We start from the raw sequence: 22323 nt of genomic DNA, 5'->3' as shown, positions 1-22323 counted from the left end.
GACACCAGAAAGCTTACTCTGCAGTCCCGAGCACTCGGGTGCCATCTGTCTCTCCTCCTCAGAAGATCCAAGTTCTGCAGCGCTGGACAAAGAGGTGGGAGGGCTCTGGATAACCCAGCCAGCCCTGGCAATTCACTGCTGCTCCTGATCTAGAAATAAAGGGTTTAACTCATCTCTCATTTGCATGCATGTCTGAGGCACTGACAGGAGGATTTTGCTTAGGATGATTTCCACAGAACTGATCAAATCTAGTGATAGGAGGGGAGTATTACTTAGCTAGATGTGCTGGATACGGAGAAGCAATAACCGTGATATTAGATAGCAAGCTGTGTATGTGACACGCTTAGTATACCTAAGTGTGTCATCTACCTTCGAAGATCAATCACCTTTTGGTGAAGAATGTCTCTGGTTTATACTGAATTAAGAAGGTCACTATAAAAGTAAATTAGGCAAGACTGGAAACTCAGGAATGCTTTTTCCAATTAAGAATGCAAGAAGCAATTAGTTAGGCAAATTGCTGTTGGAATTTGGCCAGTAAAATCAGACTCTGTTTTTATGAGAAGCAGCACAGGATCCTTAAGAGCACCAGCCTAATCTAAAAAAAGGAGATAGAGTAACTGCTCTTCTTTTCTTGGCTTAGTAAGGTTCTTTCATTTTCCTGATTTTTGCTTATAAATTACTTAATTATGTTCTCTATTCATAAACATTCTACAATACAGTTGCCTGGAAGTCTAATCCTACCATTGTTATTACAGTTAACAGAAATATGATTTGAAGAGCTATACATACAGCATAAAATATCAGAAGAAATCCCTTGATCAGGCAATTAAATATATTTTAGTGAACTGAGTACTGAGTCTCATAATAAACACATATATTCTCATATAAATGTGGAAATTATGAATTTGGAGACTTAATTTTTAGATCTGAATCACATACTTTTTGTTTTATGATTACAAAAGCAAGAGAGAGTAAAGTGTCATTTTTGACACAGATGTAAATTTGTGTTACATTAGACATTTTTTACTTGCTTGCAAAGCAAATTTTTGTTGCATAGAGTTTAGGTGAATTTCTAAACAAAATGAAGAGCAAAGCATAGTCATAACAAGCAATGTCCCCTGAACCTGATAGGGCTGCAGTTTGTTAGAAAAAAAACCCCTATAATAACAAAACACTGTACAGGTGGATAAAGGTTTGTTGTTAATATGAAAGCTATGAAAGCTGAACAAAGAAAAACAACAGGATAAGACTATTTTAACTTCTAACAGCACATATAAATATATATATGTGTGTGTGTATGTTACTGAGAATGAAAGGAAAATCATCCTTCAGATGGGTTTACAAAGAGATGAGCTAGAAGAAGCAATTTTCATTTTTCTTTTGTAATCTAGATAGTGTAAAATTATTCTGTCTTCACAACCTCAAGGCAAAGAAGACAGTCTGCTTCTCTAGCTATAAAAAACAATCTGTCAGATTTTTTTTAAAAGAAGTCACAACTGATTTCTCATAAAATAAAAAGCAGGAGGATTAGAGCTTTGTGGTGACAATGAAATCTGCTCAAACCTTGTACAGTGAAACCCAGAGCTCCAGCAAGGTCCTGCTTGAGGCATTGACCCTGCAATAAATGCAGTTTGGATTCTGTAGGTTCAGGGCTTGAACTGCCAAACATTTAGACCTCCTTATGCATCCAGATTTAAATTTTTGCAAAACCCCCAATAGTTGAATAGAGCTGAAGGTTAACAAAATTAAAACAACCTGCAACATATGATCCCCACACCTATGGCATCTACACAGTCCTTGTCATTCTAGAAAAGTGGTTGCAAGGCAGATGGAATTTTTCAGAAAATACAGCTTTAAACAAATGCGTCATGTAATGTGTTAAACTGACTATTCTGCCATATTACATGCTACTATGTCCAACTGCCATTCTTTTTGCATACTATTTACTGTAACAGTTAATTTCTACCTCTGGAGTCACACTCAGTTGTTTCTGTTTTGTGGATTTGAATATGATCATAGTCTCCCTAAAGTTTTCAAGAGCCCGAATATGAAGTTATTGGACTACTCTCTAAGAAAATAAAGGTTCTTCTCTGGGTCTAAAGCCCATTCTAGTGCCTATGAAAAGACTCTGATGAACTTTTAAACACAAAGGGCAGGCACCCAGGCTAGAGTCAAAGAAATTGAGGCAAAGATTCAGCTTTTCTGCTCAAAACCTTTTTGCAATAGCTGGATCATAATCTTATTTGGAGCTGAACAAGCTCAATTTGTGCAAGTAGGGTGCGGGGCAATCTTCCAGTACTGCTCATGCTTAGTCATTTGCCAAAACAAAACAGAATCTGTCTCCAAATTAATGAGTACTTAAGATCAGGAATTTTATGTCTGTATTTGTTTCTTTAGTAGTTAGCATGTTGTGGAAGATGTGCAAACAATCAGTCCCAAACTTCCTGAATACAGGCAGTTGTCTGTGCCAAGTTATTCAAAGTCCAGGATAGTATTTAATTTACCAGTTTATGGAGACTGCAGTTGTGTTGGGTGCCGGCTAGCACGGAGAGCTAGCACAACTCTAGTGCAGATAAAAAAAGATTCAGAGTTTTCCCTGATAGTTGTGGGGAGATTTTAAAGGAACAAAAGGAAGAGCAGCCTACAACTACTTGAAGGGCAGTTACAAAGGTGGAGACAAACTCTTCTTGGTAGTTACAGACAATGTAGTAGGAGGCAATTGCCACGTAGATTTGGCTTGGGCATTAAAGAAAATACAAACATGGTAGAACCGCTGTCCTCAGAATTTTTAAGGACTTGGTCAGGCAAGGCCACAGCTGGCAATAGTTCCGCTTCAGGGGGACTTCCAGAGGTACCTTCAACTGGCATTTCTGTGACACAATGAAGTCAGATACCCATTTTCTGTAGGCTTACTTACATAATCTTGTGCTTTTGGAAATCCAGGATTTTAACTTTCAATCCCTTAACAGGATTTCAACCTTCACACTTTCACAATATCTAGCAGGTATTTTGTTACTGACTGAAAAGATGCAACATTCACATAACCCTCAAAGAGACAACATCACTTTTAACTGAATTGTATTTGGATTTTCATATTTCAATATGCAAACCTCAAAATTCAGGATAGGTGAACTCTAAGGGACAAAATGTGATTACATAGAACAGGCTGGCATTTCACTCTTAAAATAAAAAGTGTATTTTCCAGATAGGTGCATTACGCAGATTTTACTCATTGCATTCAGGTAGTTACAACACTGCATCTATCTTCCCTGTGCAAGTGAGAGCACAGTTTTGTCCTGGAGTAATAAATCTTTTTTATTATATGAAAATGGCATTCACCTTTCACTTATTTCAATGGAAGCTTCAAAATCAGCTTTGCTTGTACCTGTATTATATTTAAAGGTATATACACTTCCATCAAAAAGAAGTTTCCACCCCCTCATCAGGAAGCCTGTGGTAATTCTCAAAGCCCAAGCATGCAACCTGTCTTCAGCTTAAAGCCATGTCTTTGAAAACAAGCATCCATTTTCAGTTACTTGAAGAGGCTTTGGTTTGGAGAAAGGAGGAAGACTGGAGACTGACTTGTTTTGCTTGCAGTCAAGTGGAAGAAGTCTCACCCTGTGTTACTGTAATAGAAACACAGGGAAGGAATGAGCGGTGTAGAAATCTGCAAAGTTGCCCGGAGGCCAGAGATGAGTTTACAGCAAGCTGCTCACCTCTGATCACAACAGACTCTGTAGCAATGCCAAAAAGCAAGCATTCATACCGGACTAAGCAGAATACTACACCTATTTACAAAGAATAACATGTCAAGAGCAATTTTCTTCAGAAAATTTCTTATTAGTCATGGTGGTTTAAAGGCTTCCTGCATGACTTAAGAAGACAAAAAAGGAAGAGAATATGTTACAGCAGAACTAGGAATTCACCTACCACACCACTTAACGTTCCACTGGAACTTAAAAAGGTACTCAGCCATTTCATAAAATGTTGACTTGTGTAGTATTACTTCTGTCTTCTTGCCTTGGAAATGAGATGTTATTTATAAAAAAGTAAAGGATTGAGAAAGCAGCTTGGCAAGATGTCCTGTCACATACTTCAGATCAGATTCCTCATTTATAATTTCATGAGGCCATTCAGTTTATAATTTCCTTTCTTCCCTTTTCTATCACCAAAATGTGAGAACAAAGACAGAAATAATGAGTCAGAGAGAACTTTTTGCCTCTAGAAATTCCCTCTCCCTGAAACTAGAAATCATATTATGAATTTATCCAGTAAAGTAGAACAAGTTAATTAGGAAGGTAAATCATAGAAGCATTTTGGAGCTTCAATTTGTATACATACACATTTCTATACATATTATATAAACTATGTGTCCACCTGAAGCACATGGCAATGGCACCCACCAGAGCTGCATTCCAGGACATCAGCAAGTTGTCCTGGCTCTGCAGCCTTGTGGTGGCTCCACAGAAGTGCTGCCTACCCTTCTTTGCTGAAAAGGAGACATGACTACTTACTTTCTGCAGAATGAATCGGAAAGAACTCAAGCTTCCTTAAACATGCCTGCCATGTTCATCCAAATAACCTGAGGCATACCAACAGACAGATAAGGCTGCATTTTCATGGCATCTTTAAGCCAGCCTAGGTGCAGACAGCAGCTGAAACGTGCAATCTCACCCTTCCCTGGCACCCTGTAAGATGTTGCTACTCCCAGCTTTCCACTGGCACTTGCACTAATGTGTGAGGGAGAGCAAAAAGCGATCTGGCTGGAAACTATTGCTTTTTGGTGTGTTTTCAGACAGAGCAGCCCCCTGATCTCACTTGCATGAGAGTGCATAAGTGCAAGTGGCAACACAAGGAGACATGAGGAAAGCATGGCATGGAACAGAGAGGTGGGTAGCATCAGATGTTTCAGCATCAGATATTATTTAAATTATCTCCAAACAATCATGTAACCACTAACACCTACTCTTCCATGGTAGCTCCTCTGTGGGGTTCAGAGCACCAGCGAAGCAGAGTCCTTCCTGGCTGAGCACCATCCCAGGGGCAGATTGCAAAAACCAACAAATTTTTTCACTTTCCTTCAGGGTCTTAATCTGTGACATACAAAGCTCTTGCCTCAACATCTCAACTTTAAGCGCTTTTATTGTCTTTTATACATGCAGTATGGGACAACTAGAGACAACGCTTTCAGATACAGCTGCTAGAAAGTAGGTTAGACATCTAGTAGCAGAAAACATCCTGTTTTATTTTGAGAAACTTCCCAGATTTCCATGTGGACTTCGGTTCCCTTATAGCATGCCAGCAATGGTAAAGGCCACACATGTGGTATAGATACTGGATCATGCTATAAGAGAGCCGGGAACCTGTCTCCCTAAAAAAGTTTCATCTGGCTGAAACACTGTGGGACAATACATTGCAACCACCAAAAGAGGCAAAAGAGAGATGGAAAGCTAATGCTGTAACACTGTACCTTTGTTACTGCAGGTCCTGAAAGACTGCTTGGTTGTAAAATTTCACTATTCATGTTCCTGATGAAATGTGGGCAAGTTTATATCAAGCAGCCAAGGGCTTTATAGGGATGGAAATCTAAGGCTGCATTAGGAATACTGTTTTAACATACTGATGACAACTTACAGTTTGCATACAACAGAACTGTAAAATATGCATTTCCGTAGAAGATACATGACAGAATTCAGAAATGTGCATAACATTCTACCTTACTACCTGGGGGACAAACTCTGTCCACAGATTTCTGTGGCATTTGCATGTACAGTTTAGAAGAGAATTTGTACACATACATATCTAAATAGAAATATAAATTGATTATGTAAAATCAGTACTTCAGTCTGTACTGATACAATTCCTAATAAAAGACTGAAGTGTGCTTATAGTGGTCCTGTTCTGGTAAGTCTTTAACTTTTTGGAATGGTTAAGTAAGACTTCGGGGTTTTGCTCTTTGTAAAGGTCATGTAGCACTGTGTGGGAAGAGTGGATTTGAAGTCCACCTTAAAAGTAGCAGGCTTTATAATTTTATCACCATTATTCCTACTGGAAGGCTGTTGAAGAACTTCATTGCTCTTAGTAATAGGACTGTTCTTTTAATTTTCAGCCCAAATCAATACACTAAAACAAAACAAAAAAACCAAACCCCAAAGTTAGTTGTTCAGCTGAATTCTCCTTTGTTGCAAATGAAGCTAATTTCATTTTGCCATTTCCCTTAGCACAAACGATGAACGATTATACAGCAACAGTTCTGTCAATCCCTTCTTTATAACATTTAAAGTCCTTTTTGTGTTAGAAGACACATCTGACCTGAATTTTCTTGCTTCTGGACCAAAGACAGCCAGTTGTCTCAACCTCTTCTTTCTGCTGTTCTCTCTTACAGTCTCCTCAGAGTGCAGTGACCTAGGCTGGCACCCACCTAAGCCAGCACCCACCTCCCACAGAAGCCTCTACAGCAGGAGTGGAGCACAGTAATTCTCTCCCATGTGTTTTACATGGCTTTTTTTGTTAATACACCCCAAAATACCATTTCCTGTTTTCGACATCACATTGCTGGCCTATATTTCACCTGTAATTCTCTATTGACACCACCTTGTTTTCTGCCATGCTGTTTTTCTGCCAAATATTCCCCAATTAGTATTTCTGCATTTCCCTTAGCACAGCACTTCATACTCACCTTTCCTGCAGTATTTATACTGGAGGTGACATCCATATGCATATCACCAGCCAGCCTGACTCCTTTATTACAGAAGAAATACATGGTAGCTCTTCCAGGAAACACTGCTTGCAGGTGTGTTGATGATTAGTTATATCTGCTAGGGGAAAAAGAGACAGGTAGGGCTGCATATGGTGGAATAACATTGATCAACAATTATACAATTAAACTGTAGTGTGGATTCAGCAGGCCCTCAGTAGATCATTACCTAGAAGCGAATGTATGCCGTCTCCTGGAGAACATCACTGAAAGAAGGCAAACTGCACAATAGATTTATGACAAGAACAAATTTATGCATTTGTGCTGCACCTCATGAAACCGATATATTGCAGCAGAACAGCAGGGCTGTAGGAGTCATTTGCTAGTGAAAAATGGGCAGAGCTGGTTTAAACCTTTCAAAGTGCAAAAGGGAACAAGAATTCAAGCTCAGGCATGACAGTTACCATACGCCAGGGTTTTTTTGTATATTCTTCCTGAAAAATACAGGGTGGGGAGAACTTCTCATTTAGGCATAGGTTGCCCTTATTTGTACTTACAGAAGTGTACAAAGAACTTCTCCCTGTTCTTGAGCTCAGGTCACCCACAGAGCAACCCCGATAGTCCAGAAATCATTTGTTTTCTCTGTCTGTCCTACTGCTCACCCAAGGAGGCTGCTAAACTCAATGATGAGTGTAGTTGCCCTTCCATCTTCACCATGCTGCAGAATGGGGCAAGGGGAACACGCTGTAGATGGTCCAGTTCACACATTACCAAGTGCACTTCATGAAAAACTTGGAAGCCCATCCTCGCCTGATATCAGAGCTCCTCCTTGTCAGGAGGTGGCACTGTAGAAAAGATTGTGCTAATTTAGACAATCCAGCCTTTGTCATCAATTCTTTTGAAGGTGACAGCATGGAGGAATGGCAGGGCATTTGCCCAAGGAAACCTGAGGTACCCCTTTCTGTAGCCACAACAGTTTTACGTCTGCATAGCTTGATGCATATCATCATCCTACCTAACAATTTTTGCCTACTGTAAGGTGTATCTGCGTTATTGTCTGGTTTTAGTTTACTTGTATAAATGGTGTTCAATGGGAAAGGTCTGTTACTTCTCTGCAAAACTTACCTTTACACAATTGGCCAGCATGGCCTGAAAACATAATTTAGAAGGAAAAGAAATACCTAGGATAGCAAAATAAGGTCTATTAGACTAACAGCCTTTGTGTATTACTACTATCGGTTTGAGAAATGAAGAGTAAATTATTTGGCTGGGTAATGTAAAATGGAAATGGAAAACCATAATGAAAATGTACTCTGTCAAAAATTTATATATTACAAATGACAAAGCAAGTGGAATTGTCCCTGCTTATGCATAACTATTATGTTGTATAGTTAGTACACCTGATACACTGGAACATATACTGGGTTTTCAGATTCTTCAGTGACACTAATAACTATGTATATGCACACATGTACATACATATAGATGTACATACATAAATATGTATGCATATATAGTTACATAAAACCACAGACACAACATTGCACTTGTAATTTTTTTTGTACTTGTAAAGTGTGGGTAAAAACAGCAGTTTAAATTGTCATACCAACCATATATATTTTTCACTCAAAAATTCCTGTGAAGTTGTTTTACTCAAAACTGTTTTCATTACCATTTTTCTGGGAACTTCTCTTCACTTTCTTCTGATTCTTGAAGTTAGTATTCAGGTTGAAATACAAAGCATTACGAATAAAATACAAAGCATGGATCTCACCGAGAGCTTGCATGAACTCTGGGCCAGTGAAATCACATCCTTGAATATTCATGTCCTTGGGGGCCGCGTGTGCCTCAGTATTGAATAGAATCCACAAGTACTTGATTTGCTTCTCTCTTTAGAGCCCATGACAGGTTGAAGACACTTGGCCATTGAAACTTCCCTCCAACTCCTTGCTCCGTGTCAGAGGACCACTGATTAACACCTTTGTGGAAAGATTTATCCTCAAAACTTCACTTTTCATGATACTGACTCTCAACCCATTCCTCAAGGCTTGGCAAGAAACATGTTCCAGGCCAGAGACTCTCAGATAAATTTAGGATTTGTGTACAATGACAAAAATTCATATTCTCATCATGATTTCTGCTGCTAAGAGCAAGTGCTGGTGAAGATGAGAAGAAGTTGGCTTGTTGATTGTCTATATGAAATGTATTTAAAGATAGTAGCTCCAAATACAGCAGCTTATGAAACTGAGCTTCACCCGACTGTTACTGTCTCTAAAGAAAGCAGTAAATGAAATAGTTGCTGACATCCATTGGACTGCCACGGTGGCAGTTTAATGGTGTAGTTTAATGGTTTTAATGGTACAGTTTAATGGTAACAGGCCACCATGGTGGCAGTTTAAGGTGGCCTTGAAGCTGCTTTGGTAAATGCACAGCTTCAATGCACACCACATCCAGGTATAAGAGTGAGTGTCGGTATGGAGGATAATCAGTACACTTTGTTCCTGTCAAGGCCACTCAGGATCTCTCTTAAACCAGATAATCTTTGAAGGGGAAAATGCATGTTGATTGTAGCTGAATGTAAATATTCAAACAATAAAATACTGGAAACAAAGTTACAGAAGACAAATAAAAACCACTAAAATCCTTCTGTAAAATATTGTTACTAAAATACATTCCTGTATGTCGTTATGTCTCTCTGAGACTTAAGAAACTGAAAGAACAACCAAAAATTTTCTACCCTGAATGTTATATTTAAGTATGAACTTTCTTCAGCTCACCTGGGTGGCCTTAGTCTGTATCTCCAACAAATGCTGTTAGGAATCTTTGTGCACTCTCCACCCATTTGTTCAGCACTGTGTAGCCTAAGTTCCCAGGTTTTGCCATATTCCTTAATGATGACATTTCTTCTTGACTGTTTGCTCATCCTACAAGTGCCAAATTACATGAAGATTTTTTCATGTGTGCCTCAACAGATGCCAAGCTCAAACTACATCTGCTGAACTACTCTTCGCATTGCCTTGTCAAACATTATTTAAGTGAGGCTGGATAAAATGATCTTGAGTATAACTCACTTTCAACTTGTATCATATTTCACAATGAAAATTCCTTTTGTAGAGAGGGACAATATGCAGATGATACTGAAGCAATTGCAGCAGCCATTAAGTCTGGTGACTTTCTTTGACTTTGCTTGCTCCTAGGCCCTGTTTTATGCTTTCCATCAAATCCAGTTCTCTTCAGTACCCTTTCCATACAACAAGAGGAACAAGACCATCATCACTCTTATAGCTTACAACTGGCCATGATGCTTTTGGCTGACAGATTTGCTACAGATGTAGTAAATACAGACTCACACAGCCTCTCATCCAGCCCTCAGACAAGGACCTAAACTCACACTATTACAATCAAGGACTCCATCCATAACTTAAATCACTGCACCTGGGATCACGACGGTTCTCTGCCTTACTACTATGGGTAAGGACTGCTCTCTGCAAATCAGAAAATCACAAGCAAAACAATCAGCTGGAATGACATTAATTAGTTCTAGGCAAAAGAACTTGCTTACTATATTGATAAGACAGTCTTTTAGAAAGTGGTCTTATCTCTTTCCAACAAAAGCCTGCCTATCTTGTCCTGGAGTCCAAAAGATATGACACAAATGTCTCCTTGTATTGTCCGCTGCCTGACACATGTCTTTCACCAGGCTTCAAAGTTCAGGGGCATCTTCTATCTTATCTAGAAGAGTGTCAATATGAAAATTGGCAAGACAGACATCTGACTAGGCCACTGAATTTTGAAAGAATTATACTTTGCCATTAGTCACTATGCCAGCTCAGAGGAGCAGTAATGCAGTGCCTGGCCGATGCACCAACTGTTCTTTATTTGCACCACCATGAAGACAACATTAGCTTGTGCAGATACAAACCAGCACATGAGCATGAAAGGAAATTACCTTAAAGCTGCTGTAGTTCCTCTAGATGTCAACAGTGTGGAGTTCATGACTCACCCTCTGTGCTCACTTTCTTGCTCCCTCCATCAGCTTCAGATCTGAATTATGAAGGAACAAGGAATGGATGGATCCCACTGCTTTCACCTTTTCTTGAAAGCATAAAGAGTCATAGCACTTCACAGCTTACAGGCTCCTCTGTCACGCACAGGAGATGCACTTCCATCTACTGTAGGGTCATTCTCTGGACCCTGATACCCGCTAGATCAATGCTGGCTTTTTACAGGGGAAGAGTGGAATTCCACAGCCAAGTACAGGAGTCATTCTAGAGAGAGAAATAAATTGGGAAAAGAAGGAAACACTGTCAAAAGGGTAAAGGATGGGGGGACAGGGTTTTTGCAGTTTGATGAATGACTTGGTTTATTTGGCCCAGCATACTGCTGATATTCTCCCCATCTAAAATTTATACTGTAAGTTCTTTGTTAGTAACTCTTTTAAACACTATCAACCCTAGTAATCAAGTTTATAAAATCCTAATATTTCAGTCAATCTTCCCCATTCCCTATTATTTCTGCTCCCTGGAGCACAAAGAATGAGCTTAGGAGTCCACCTCATGCAATTTTCTTACTCTTTGGAGCTTGTGAACTTTACCTCTGTTTTTTGTTTGGTTTTTTTTTTCTCTGAGCTGACATGAGTGTGAGTCATGAGATCTCTGTTTCTGTTTTCTTTTTCCAGCTGTTCCAGGTATGGTGGAAATTACTCACCTGAAGGACCATAAAGATGTACTTGTGGCTTGCTGAGGGGAAATCTGAAAATCACTTTCTTTTTGAATTTGTTGTTTTTAAATGGAATTCATTAATTCTTTTGCCTCACTGTCACACTGGGAAACTGATGGTCCAATTTCTTTGTGTGGGTAGATCATCAAACTATGCCAAATCTTATTGAAGTCATTAGACATCCATATAACCCTGGTCATCATCTGTACCATGGAAGCATGCAGAGAACAGCCAGTGAATTTTGAGGCTGTCATGGAAGAAACTGGGACTCAACTGATGTGTAAATATTCAAGACTAGCCCTACAGAAAATGAAACAGTTAGGAAGCATCATACTCTTAGCTGTCTCCAAATGTGCTGGACTCAAGCTTTCAGCTGATTTTTTCTTGATATCTGGTGCTATTGTCAGTTACTGATGCATTTAGACACCAAACAATAAATATATTTTTCTTCGTTAACAAGCTTGCCAGCATGACATAAGGGCTCATTTTTTAAAACTAGGATTTCTCTATTTGTCTCTAAAATGTGTTTTTCAGTTCTGGAGGACAGAACCATAATTCTATAATCCGTTTATATTTTGTCATAATAGGAGTTGCTGGTATATCTTATATTTATGGACATCCCATAGTAAATAAACTACACAAAACATTTAAAAGAAACAACAGTGTGTTCTGGCCAGTGTCAGAGCCACAGTGAAAAAGAGACAAACTAGAGGAAAAGCAAGCATCTGAGGATGGAAATGCTTCTGGTATGGTCTAGATGGTGAGATAGGAGAAAATGTCTTTTTTTCTGTGATGAGGACTTATTCAGCAGTACAGGTAAAGCTGGCATGACAACACAGAAATCATGGGCTGTATTTTTCCAGAAGATGACTATGTGCTAGGGATATCAGTTTATTAGAATTAGTCCCTTGTGCTTCATTTTCACTGTCTACCAAATATCAGTGTTTGGTCTTTGGTGGACAAGTGACTTGCTAGATCATGGTTCCCTCTTCCTGCTCTCTCCTTTCTTCCCAGCCGTAGGATTTATGAAAAGTACCAAGCTGCTTTTCAAAATTTGCTCTGCTTTGCAGTTATATATAGATGACTTGTTGGAAGTCTTTAATCATACGGGACAAAAGAAACAAGCTTTTTGAAAAATATTCATATTATATTTGTTCATAAACATGTTTTATATGAGAACAATGTTCTTCAGTTAAGAACTTCTAAGTTGCAAAATAAATGCTTTGGCATTGAATTAAGGCTGTCCAACCTCCTGCTTCTCTCCGCTTCCATTCATACCATGCCTGTGGGAAATCATTTCCTTGTGTTCAAAATGGTACAATCTTAGGCCATGATGACAAGTTATTTTTCTTATAGGAACATACATTTGGTACATGGCCAACCATTTGGTACATGGCCAGACAGAGCTGAATGAGTGAGCAGCTATTCAACAGACTGCTTGCTTCTTGCTTAGCATAAAGCCCCAAGGTCTATTAACATCACCAGCCAAACCCTAGTAAAAGGACCATTATAAATTTTCCCAGGGTTTATTGCTGGCAGTCATCATTACAATATCTTGGTGACTCATCAGCATGTTCTGGCCTAATTTTAAGATTTTTGGCCTAATGTTTTGTGACTACTTAACATTACATAGTCCCATTGCAGCACTTTCACAAGTCAGTCTCCTTAAACAAGGTGCTCAGAAAATTAAGAATACAAATTTGTAATCATCTGTGAAAAAATTTGGCTTAAATGACTTACATCACAGGAATCTGTTGTATAAGTAAGATCAAGTTAATTGGTACCATATTTATCTTTACAGATAATTAAAAATAATAAACTTGAAGTTAGTCAAACTCTCTCTCCATCCATCTATCCACCAGCCTGCCTCTCTGCCTTGACAATGTGTGAACCTGCTGGGCAGTTTCAGCCCAATTTCACAGAAGGTCAGTGATGTCAAAGATAATTAACACTCTTAAGATTGCCCAGAGTTGGGTAGAGGTGGGGACCCAGAAAGGGCTCGGACACAACATGGGCAGCCATTTTCTTAGGCAAAGAGAGAGGTTACAGAAGAAGTAGTCAGAAAAGGAGTTTAAAGAATGGAAGGCTAGAAATCACAGGAAAATAGTTTTTATTAGTTCTGTAGTTCATGAAGATTTATTTTTCTCTGGACTTGCATACCTCCCAAGTTTTTTAGGTAGGGCCCCTCTTTTTAATTAATCTCCTTCACTGTGCAACCGTAATTAATTCCCAGAGAAAGCTTAGGGAAAAAAAAAGTATAATTGATTATATCTGACTGCATGAGACTGTATATACATCAGCAGAAAATGTGCAGATAGCAAATTAAACCTGCACAAGGCTGCCTTAATTCTGCCATTTCTTACCTTATATGTGCTTGATGCTTGAACCTTAGAAACCTTGCTTTTAAGAAGGTGTTTTGCAAATCTAATCTTTACACATACACAGATGGCTGCAGGACTGAGTGCATGAAAAGCATTTCTGACTGCAATATCATTCCTGCAATCAACAGTTTGAAATACAGAGTTCTTGACATTGTCTTATTAGTAAATTCGTAAATCTGGCATGTTTTAAATTCACAGTTCAACTATATTATTTGAAAGCAGAAAACAATTACTGAATTTGCTCTTAGAAATGATTAAGTGATAGCAGGATGTGCAAAGTACCACAGCTTTTTCATGTTGATGCAGCTGGGTTCTGAGTTTAAAAACTTATTTTATGGATTTCAAATAACATATTTAATGCCTTGCATCTTGAAAGAACTAAACAGACAGGGTTTCACTGATTTCAACAGACTGACTTACAGATAGCAAAAGGGTAACAGTTTTACTTTGTGCAATTTTTTTCTAGTATTCTTCGTTCTTACAGGAAAAATACTAGACTTTTAAATTTATCGTTTCCTCATTCAGGAACTAGGTGATAATTGACTGAAGAAAAAAAAAATCCCTCAAGGTATCTGTAGTTAATCAGTGTTGTAATATACAAGCCCAGTGAGAAAGACGTGGCTGTAAGTAGGATGTAGCCTCTAAACTGCATGTACAAAATAAACTTGTACGAAGGCGAGTGTTAATTACATGCACATTTGTGCTTGTTTTCCTATCCATATATGTGTGCGTATACCTAGTTATGTATGGAGATTGATTAGGAAAAAAGGCATACTGAAGAAAGAAGATTTCTAGTGCCCTAGATCAATGTTCAAGGCAAATACCAACAGTCCCAGGCTCTCACAGACTGTGGTGCTCTGGGCTCCTGGTCACTGTGATGAATCTGACATATGCTAATGTAGGCCTGGAAGCCTAAGGTAGAAATTTGCATCTGTGCATGACTAGGGCAGGGATTAAAAAAATACCAAGAGGATGATATAAAGAAAAGAAGAAATAAAATGGTGCAGGAAGCATACAAATGGATCAGACGGAGCTTTTGCAAATTAAAACACCTAGGATATATTGAAGATGCCTTACTGACTAAATGGGTTAACTCATTACAAACACTTTTCAGTCCTAACTTGTGGCTGAGGGTTTTGAGTCTATCTGATGACAGAGGGAATAAAAACACTCAGTGGCAACAATATCGTGTGTGCCTGAGAGGTTTTCTCTCCTGTGATGCCTGCACTCTGGGATTTAGCTAGCAAAGGTTGGTTTGAAAAATGTGGTAAGCAACACAAAGGAACTTGTGCCCTAAATCTCCAAGCAACTCCAGCCTTGCCCCCCCCCCCCGACAGGAACCCTATTCAGAAGTGTTTTTTCTCTTGAGAAATAAGGCTTTGCTATTCTGTTTTACCGCTAGCAGAAACAGATATAATATGGGAAGGAATAATACAGGAATTGGAGACAACATTTCCCAATTTGCTTAAAGAGAGGAAAATGCACAGGAAATAACTGACAAAAGAGAGGAGAAGTTGTGAATGGAAGTGACATATCGAGACATTCACTTAAACATTTGATGGTGTTAACCCTCTGTGAAATTCCAGATGGGGATTTGAAAGCAAGCGAGTCTGCTGCCCGTGGCCAGGTCAATACTTCATCATTTCTAACGAGGTGGCATCACTCAACCAGACAGAAATAGGCTGCTCCTCCACAGAATCTAACAGCCAAGCAAAATCCACAGGAGTTCCTTATAGTTCATAAATACAGTCAGGCTACAAACCCATGATTTAAAGGCCTTTAAAATCACTGATTATTCGGTCATCTCCTGTGATAAACTGTCACAGGATTTAATTATCTTCCTCAGTATCAATTTAGCGTGATCCCTTGAGACATGCCATTGAACTCTGTCTTCACACTGAGCAAATGGTTCAATTACATCCTCTTCAGCCCTTTGGACACAGAGGAGAGGCACGCTCGCCAGTTGCACGCCCCACTGAAGTACCAGACATCAGCAGTCATCTTTGGCAACTTGTCTTTGTTGCTGTTTTTTGGCATCTGTGCCAGCTATGAGCCCCATGCCCCGTCAAAGAGCAGAAACCAAGGTGGAAGAGAGTGGAGGAAGCCCCCTGGCACATGCAGGGGCCAGGCTGGCTCCACTCCCAGCAGGCCATTTGCTCTTTGCCTTCGTCCCTGCCACACCCTCCTGTCCCTGCCTAGAAAGCAGTTTCCAAAGGCAGAATGCTTTCAACTCCTTGCCTTGTAAAACCCACTGGTAGCTATGGAAAGAGAGAAGGAAAGCATTCAGAGATACTTCCACTTAAGCAAAGTTTTGTTCCCCCACATTTCACAGGGACCCGGCTCCTCCTGTTTGATCCTGCAGCAAAGTTGCATAGCTGGTAAGCAACAGCCTCCATAAATTTTGTGAAGACAGAAGCTTACAAAATCTTGTGTGAGACCATAAGAATAGCATATGCCTTCATTGCAGAATAAAGCAAAGCTGAACGACAACAAAAAAAACCCCACACTATCCCTTAGTTCTCAACAGATCGAGGAAAAACCATAAGGTGAACATACTTGACATCAGAACGCCTGGGATTATGAATCTGTAAGAGCAAAAGAGATACCACAAGCTTTTTCTGTTGTGGAGATGTTTATGAAGAAACTCTACATCTGAGCAAGCCAAACTTCACAACAGCTTGGCTCCAGACCTAGTGTTGTGGCTCAGAGTTATCTCTGCTTATCACAGGGTACGTTGTTTAGAAAGAAGCTGTCTGTTTTTCGGAGGTCCTCACTGTGCCCAAGGTTGTCCTTTAATCCTGCGGCACAGGTTAATTCTGCCCAGCTGAAGGGCAGTGCACCCAGCACCACACAAGGTTTGGGCTAGGTAACCAGGCCCTGCACACACACTTGCTTTAGCTCTAGGTTGCATAGACTCCTGCTGGTTTTTTGAGAAAATCTGATCCTCCTTATAATAGGAGCAAAGCCAATGCTCACATGCTGGAAAAGTCATTAAAAGCAACAAGGCCAGCAGGAGCCTGACAAAAAGGTTTTCACCTTTCCAAAATTCAAACACCAGATCCCTGGGAATAATTGAACACCACTCAAGCTAGTGATGCTGCTGAGCAAGCTTCCAAACAGTGCTGGGACTCGAGAAAGTAGGTGGATACAGAGATGGGTGTGGTAGGTCTGAAAAGTCAGCACTCTCCTGTTCCCTTGTTTAGTTGAATTCCTGTAAAGGAAATTCTTCTCCCAGTACAGTTTGAAGTCAGTGGGTTTGGGGATAATCCACTAAATTATTGCTGTTTAATATTACTAATATTAGGGTACCATTAAAGTCTCTCTCATCCAAGCTCTGTCTCATACTTTACACAGCTTTCAGGAAATTGTTACATTCCATCAATATGAATCGCAGCTTGCTCAAGTGCATAAGGAGTACAGCAAGGAGAAAAATCATTTATGTGAGGGAAGTAGTCAATTACTCCACTGATGTGTGCTTTTTTATAGGCTTTTCACTGCCAATCAGTGTCACAGCTTTTTGTCTCTTTTTCTGAACAAGTGCATGTTATTTCACGCAGTTCAACTGATTTTAGCCTGGCAGCACTCTGTAAATAAAGCTGTCCCTTGTCAAACAGTTAACTTCTTTCTCTTTGCACATCACCTCTGAATATTGCCAGAGAAACAAGCCACTGTCAGTGGTTATTGGCCTAGACAGGCACCAGAAGGCAGTCTGACCATCTCCATTTCATGTCAAGGCAAAACACAGCTGGAGAATAAGAGTATTTATTTGTAGCCTGGGAGCCATCTCAAAGCAGAGCAAGGTTCAAAGTATCCTCCTCTGGAACCTTTGGGCAGAAGGCAAACTCTGATTACTTGGTGCAAAGTTGAGCTATTTTGAAATGTCAGGACTGAAGAGGGATTTGGTGGTGTGGGTTGTTTTTTTTTTTTTAAGTAGTTAAGTCAGAAGCAGTCTGATGTGGAAACAGCAGCAGTGTCATCACACTGGCACTGATTTTATCTGCACTGCCCTTTGAGCATTTTGTAGCAATTTTTCATAGCTAGAGGTTTCAGCAAAGATTACCATTCAGCTAATAAAGACATAATCATATAAGCTGTTGAAGACCCCTTCTACTTACAGACAGGGCCCTCAAATCTCTGAAACAGCCCCTGTTGCACCAGAGATCTCTGTTTATGCAGACTGCTCTAGTCTCTGGCAAAGGCTGTGCTGAAAACAGGAGATTGTTGTGTCCCTTCAGACAGAAAAATAAAAATAAAAGCAGCATTCAACTAGGACCTCCTCAAGAGGGTCTTGCTTGAGTGAAATGGTGCTGGAAACTCGTAAAAGCTTTGCAATGTCCTATCCAGCTGGGAAATGCACTCAATGCACAAGAGACAACTTAGTTCATTCATGCTGTACAGCAACATTCATGTTTTTCCAGCTCAGTGACTCTGATATGCAGACATGGGTAAAGACAGTGGAGGAGAAAGACATTTCAGCTTTTTCCTCCAGGCTTTTAGCTCCAAGACAATATTATCCAGTGATTAGGTTACTGCTATCCAGACCCAGCTGTTATTTTTGGATCTGCCCTTTTCCCGGTTTCTGACATCAGGCTGTTGCTAAGATTCAATGTGCCTCAGTTCCCTCATCTATAAAATGGGGGTGAAAAATGCTTTTAACTATGAGGGCAAAACATCTTTAAAATGCTGGGAAGTTCTTCTATCAGTGACTCTGTGGAAAGGCAAACTATTTCTATCTTACAAGAGACTATCATCTTGTACATGGATCTGTGGCCTCCCCAAATACACTGCAGAATTTTGTTGTGACTAGACAAATACTTTTTATTGTGTCCACCAGGAAACTTGATATCAACAGTTATATTTAGCTGCTTGGATCCAACTAAACCATCAAAAAGCACTCTTATCCTACATGTCTGCACATGGAGTTACCCAGCAAGTCAATAGATTTTAAATTTTTTTTTCAAAATAACTCCACATAGAAGCATGCCCTTAAGGTTCACATTTTTCACTGAAATCAATCAACAATATAGGATCAGGCCCAAGTAAGCAGCTTTAGAGGCACTTTCGTAGATTGATTTGCTCAGCCAAATTGTAATTTAATATGAAGAAGCATCCTAACCCATCTCAGTTCGTACAGCTCCAGAGGGATGTCACAAGAAAACACTGTCCTCATTGGAAGAAAAATAGAAAAGATAATACATTTTATTACTTTCTAGTTAGAAACAAGTTTCTGTCTCTGACTCAAATTTTCCCCCAACTCTACAGAGAGAATCAACTGGAGCACAGGCTCACCTCTGCAATGGTGGATTACTAGTATCCCTGGAAAGGGAATAAGGAACTTTGACAGTACGTGAAGGAACTGTCCCTATAATCCAAATAAAACCCTGGTCTGAAGGGATGAAGTCAGAAGATATACATCTGCTTAAATCTACCAGCTGACTAACACATGACATTTTCTCATGGTATTTTCTGATTTATGATGGCTGACTTCAGTAAAAAATAAAATTGCACCAAGCATGGAGAAAATGAATCAACATTTTTGTAGAACATTGCATTGTAGAACGTTGCATGAACAACAGCTACTGCTAAAGAAAAATAGTATCACTTCAATGTGCTTTGCAAAGGCAGATGAACAAACAAATGTGCCTTCACTACATAAGGTATCAACACCTTTTTTCTCAAGAGTTTTTCCTTAAATTGTTGATGGTAAACAGTTCAATGTATTATGAGAATTGTCTTTACTTCCCCTTATGATGAGCAAAACTGTGTCCTTCTGTTCAGAGTAAGATAAACCCAATCAAATTGGTGATTTCTTCATATATATCAGTCAATTTTATTCCAAAAGCAAAGGGATGAAAATTGCAAGCATCATTAGAGAAACCAAGTATTTCCATAGTTTGCAGCCTATTTAAGACATGCCTGCTGAGCTTTTGGACTACAGCACGAAGTTAAATGATGCTCAGTGTGCCTGTTTGAGCACTGGTTTGAGGTGAGGAAGGATATAAAAGGATTTTATGATGAAGTGTAGCAGATACATAAAGAAACAAGAGAATCCTAGGATGTAATAATATTTTAGGATTTGTTACAGAATAATTTAAAAGTGAAATTGGTGGAGGCATTATCTGACCTGGTCAACAAGGGGAAGTTATGTATTCAATTATAAGCTAAAATCAATACATTCACATAGAAGTCTTGTCTTTAAGAAATATAAAAGTAGCACAGTCAAAAAAGATGAAGAGTGTTTTTGAAACTGAGATTTAGGTTCACTTGCTCAGATGCATCATTTACCTATGAACTATGTCACAACATGGCTTAATATTGTTGATTCATAATATTGCTTAATTATGGCAAATGTATGCAGAAATAAATAATCTTTATAGGTGAATATTTGCAATTTAGAAATCCAGTAGGTAACCTTTTCTAATCCAGTCTACCTTTTTATACCCATGCTCTCTTCGCTGTTTTATCAGAAGCACACAGAAATTAGAGAGTCTGCCAGGACTTAACTTGCACAGCAGAACTCTTGTGAGGCTGCAGGCATTAGCCTTGTAGGAACATGCTTGTGCTGGCCTTATCTGGGGGAGGTCAGCTCCCATAGGGACTGGGTGACAGCAGCTCCAGCACTTATTAAATGCATTGGATTGCAGTTCCTAGGACTGCTCCACAAAACAAATGAGTAAGCCTCATTTATAAGAAGATAGCAACCACAAGCTGATACATTCAAGGCTTCCTGGTCCTTATGCTCAGGAGTCAGTAAAACAGGGTTTGGCTGCCTGCATCAGAGAGTCTACTTAATGTTTTCAGGAATGGTTTGAGTCTTTTTCATAATGAAACTTTAATTTTGAGGCCTTATTGGAAAAAAAACCCCAAACCAACAACCAAAACAAAACACAAAATGCCCCAAGCAACAACAGGAAAGATACTCTGAAAAAGGATGCTGAAGGTATTGTAGTGGCACAGCAAGATGTCTATGGCATAGCTCAGCTCTGCCTTACCCTGTGGCATCCAGAACATGCTTGGTGTTATCTGTTATTTTTCCACAGCTTGTCTCTTAGCTTCCTCAACCATTGCAGCCCTATATTTACACAGCTGCCTCTGAAGCTGTAAGTCAGCAGCAGTGATTGTTGCACAAACAAATGGAACATGTGGATCTTGCCAAATATCACTTACCCCAGTTTTCCTCCTCCTTAAGCAGTTTATATTTTGGCACTAACAGATTTCCTGAAAATTAAAAAGGAAATGCTTTCTGCTCTGTTTCATGTATAATGCATATCTGTTTTGGCAGAAAAAAAAAAAAAAAGTTTTGAATAGCTTTAAGATGGGAGAAAATACAAATAAGAGAAGTTTCAATGTAATGCAGTGAAAGTCACTGGCACATCAAGACCAGCGCTGAGGATGCTGTGCATGTTACGTACCACCCAAGCCACAGAGCCCCCTCAGTTCTCAGCCCTGTGCACAACCCTTCAGCTCTGGCTGCAGAAACGCATCTTGCCAGGTCAGGCTTTCTAGCATATTCTAACACATTGGGACCAGACTCAGCAGTTGTACTTGCATTTCTCCCTCCTTTGGTCATACCCCACCACGCTCAGGTTATCAGAATGGCAAAACAGGTTTTCACACCTTAGGGATGCATTTCAAAACATTACATTTTTCAGCAGCATTTTGATGATCAATTGACTTTCAGCATGAGGGACATGACTGATTAGCCTCCAGCATCTGTTTCTTAATATTTTTTCTTAGTTACACCAGCTGTGATAAAGGAATTTATGCTATTGTTTGCCTCTGGAGGTGGAAAAGAGCCCTTGCATGCCAAACAACTGCTGTGCAACAGGGAACACCACACTGAGTATGGGAGACAGATCAGGATGAAGAGATGTACGTATCCAAAGGTCTCCAAAGATACAAATGTCACTATAAATAGATTAACATCCTGTGTTACTAGAAACTTCAGAAAAGTCTGTTTCACAGTACTTCATTCCTCTGTTGCTCTAAGTGAAGATACAGATTGGGGTAGATAGGGTTGTACCGAGTTTGGCAACAGAAGAGCTGTGTTATTGAACACAAGAAATAGCCAGATACTCATTTAGCAGCATCAGACCATAGAATCCACAGAGTATTTTAGGCTAGGAGAGACCAGCTGAGGTCAGGTTGCACAGGGACAGGTCCTCCCCCTAACACATTCCATGGAGGGGCATATCTCTCCAGGCACTCACACCAAGTGTGGGATCACCCTCAGGGTGAAACATTTTTCTTTGTATCTGATTGCAGTTTCCCTTGTTGTAACTTGCATCTGCTGCCTCTCCTATCACTGTGCACCTTCAAAAAAAGTCTGGCTCAGTCTTCTCCATGCCCTCATATTAGACATGGGTACAGAGCAAGAAAATCTCCCCATTGCCTTGTCTTCCTTAGGCTAAACAAACTCCATTTTCTGAGTAAATCCATTCAGCAGTTTCTAGCATTGAAGGCATTCATTCTTTCACTGCTCTGCTCCCCCCCCCCCCCCCCCCCCCCCCCCCCCCCCCCCCCCCC

At 39.8% G+C, this 22323-nt stretch overlaps 1 long non-coding RNA gene across 2 annotated transcripts in view; it reads left to right on the top strand.

Moving 5' to 3' along the window:
* Positions 1-12564, top strand: part of LOC113477385 — a 33151-nt gene extending 20587 nt beyond the window's left edge. Inside the window, exons 1-3 of one of the 2 annotated variants that reach the window (XR_003397886.1) lie at positions 4802-4889; positions 6386-6473; positions 11376-12564. This is a non-coding gene — a long non-coding RNA (uncharacterized LOC113477385). Of the gene's footprint in view, positions 1-4801; positions 4890-6385; positions 6474-11375 lie in introns of those variants that run through there. The other variant, XR_003397885.1, reaches the window with a different exon arrangement.
* The last annotated feature ends 9759 nt before the right edge of the window (positions 12565-22323 follow it).

Source organism: Athene cunicularia (genome assembly GCF_003259725.1).
Source record: "Athene cunicularia isolate RWA chromosome 2 unlocalized genomic scaffold, athCun1 chr2_part1, whole genome shotgun sequence".
Classification (NCBI taxonomy): domain Eukaryota; kingdom Metazoa; phylum Chordata; class Aves; order Strigiformes; family Strigidae; genus Athene; species Athene cunicularia.
This window is presented reverse-complemented; position numbering and strand designations above follow the sequence as displayed.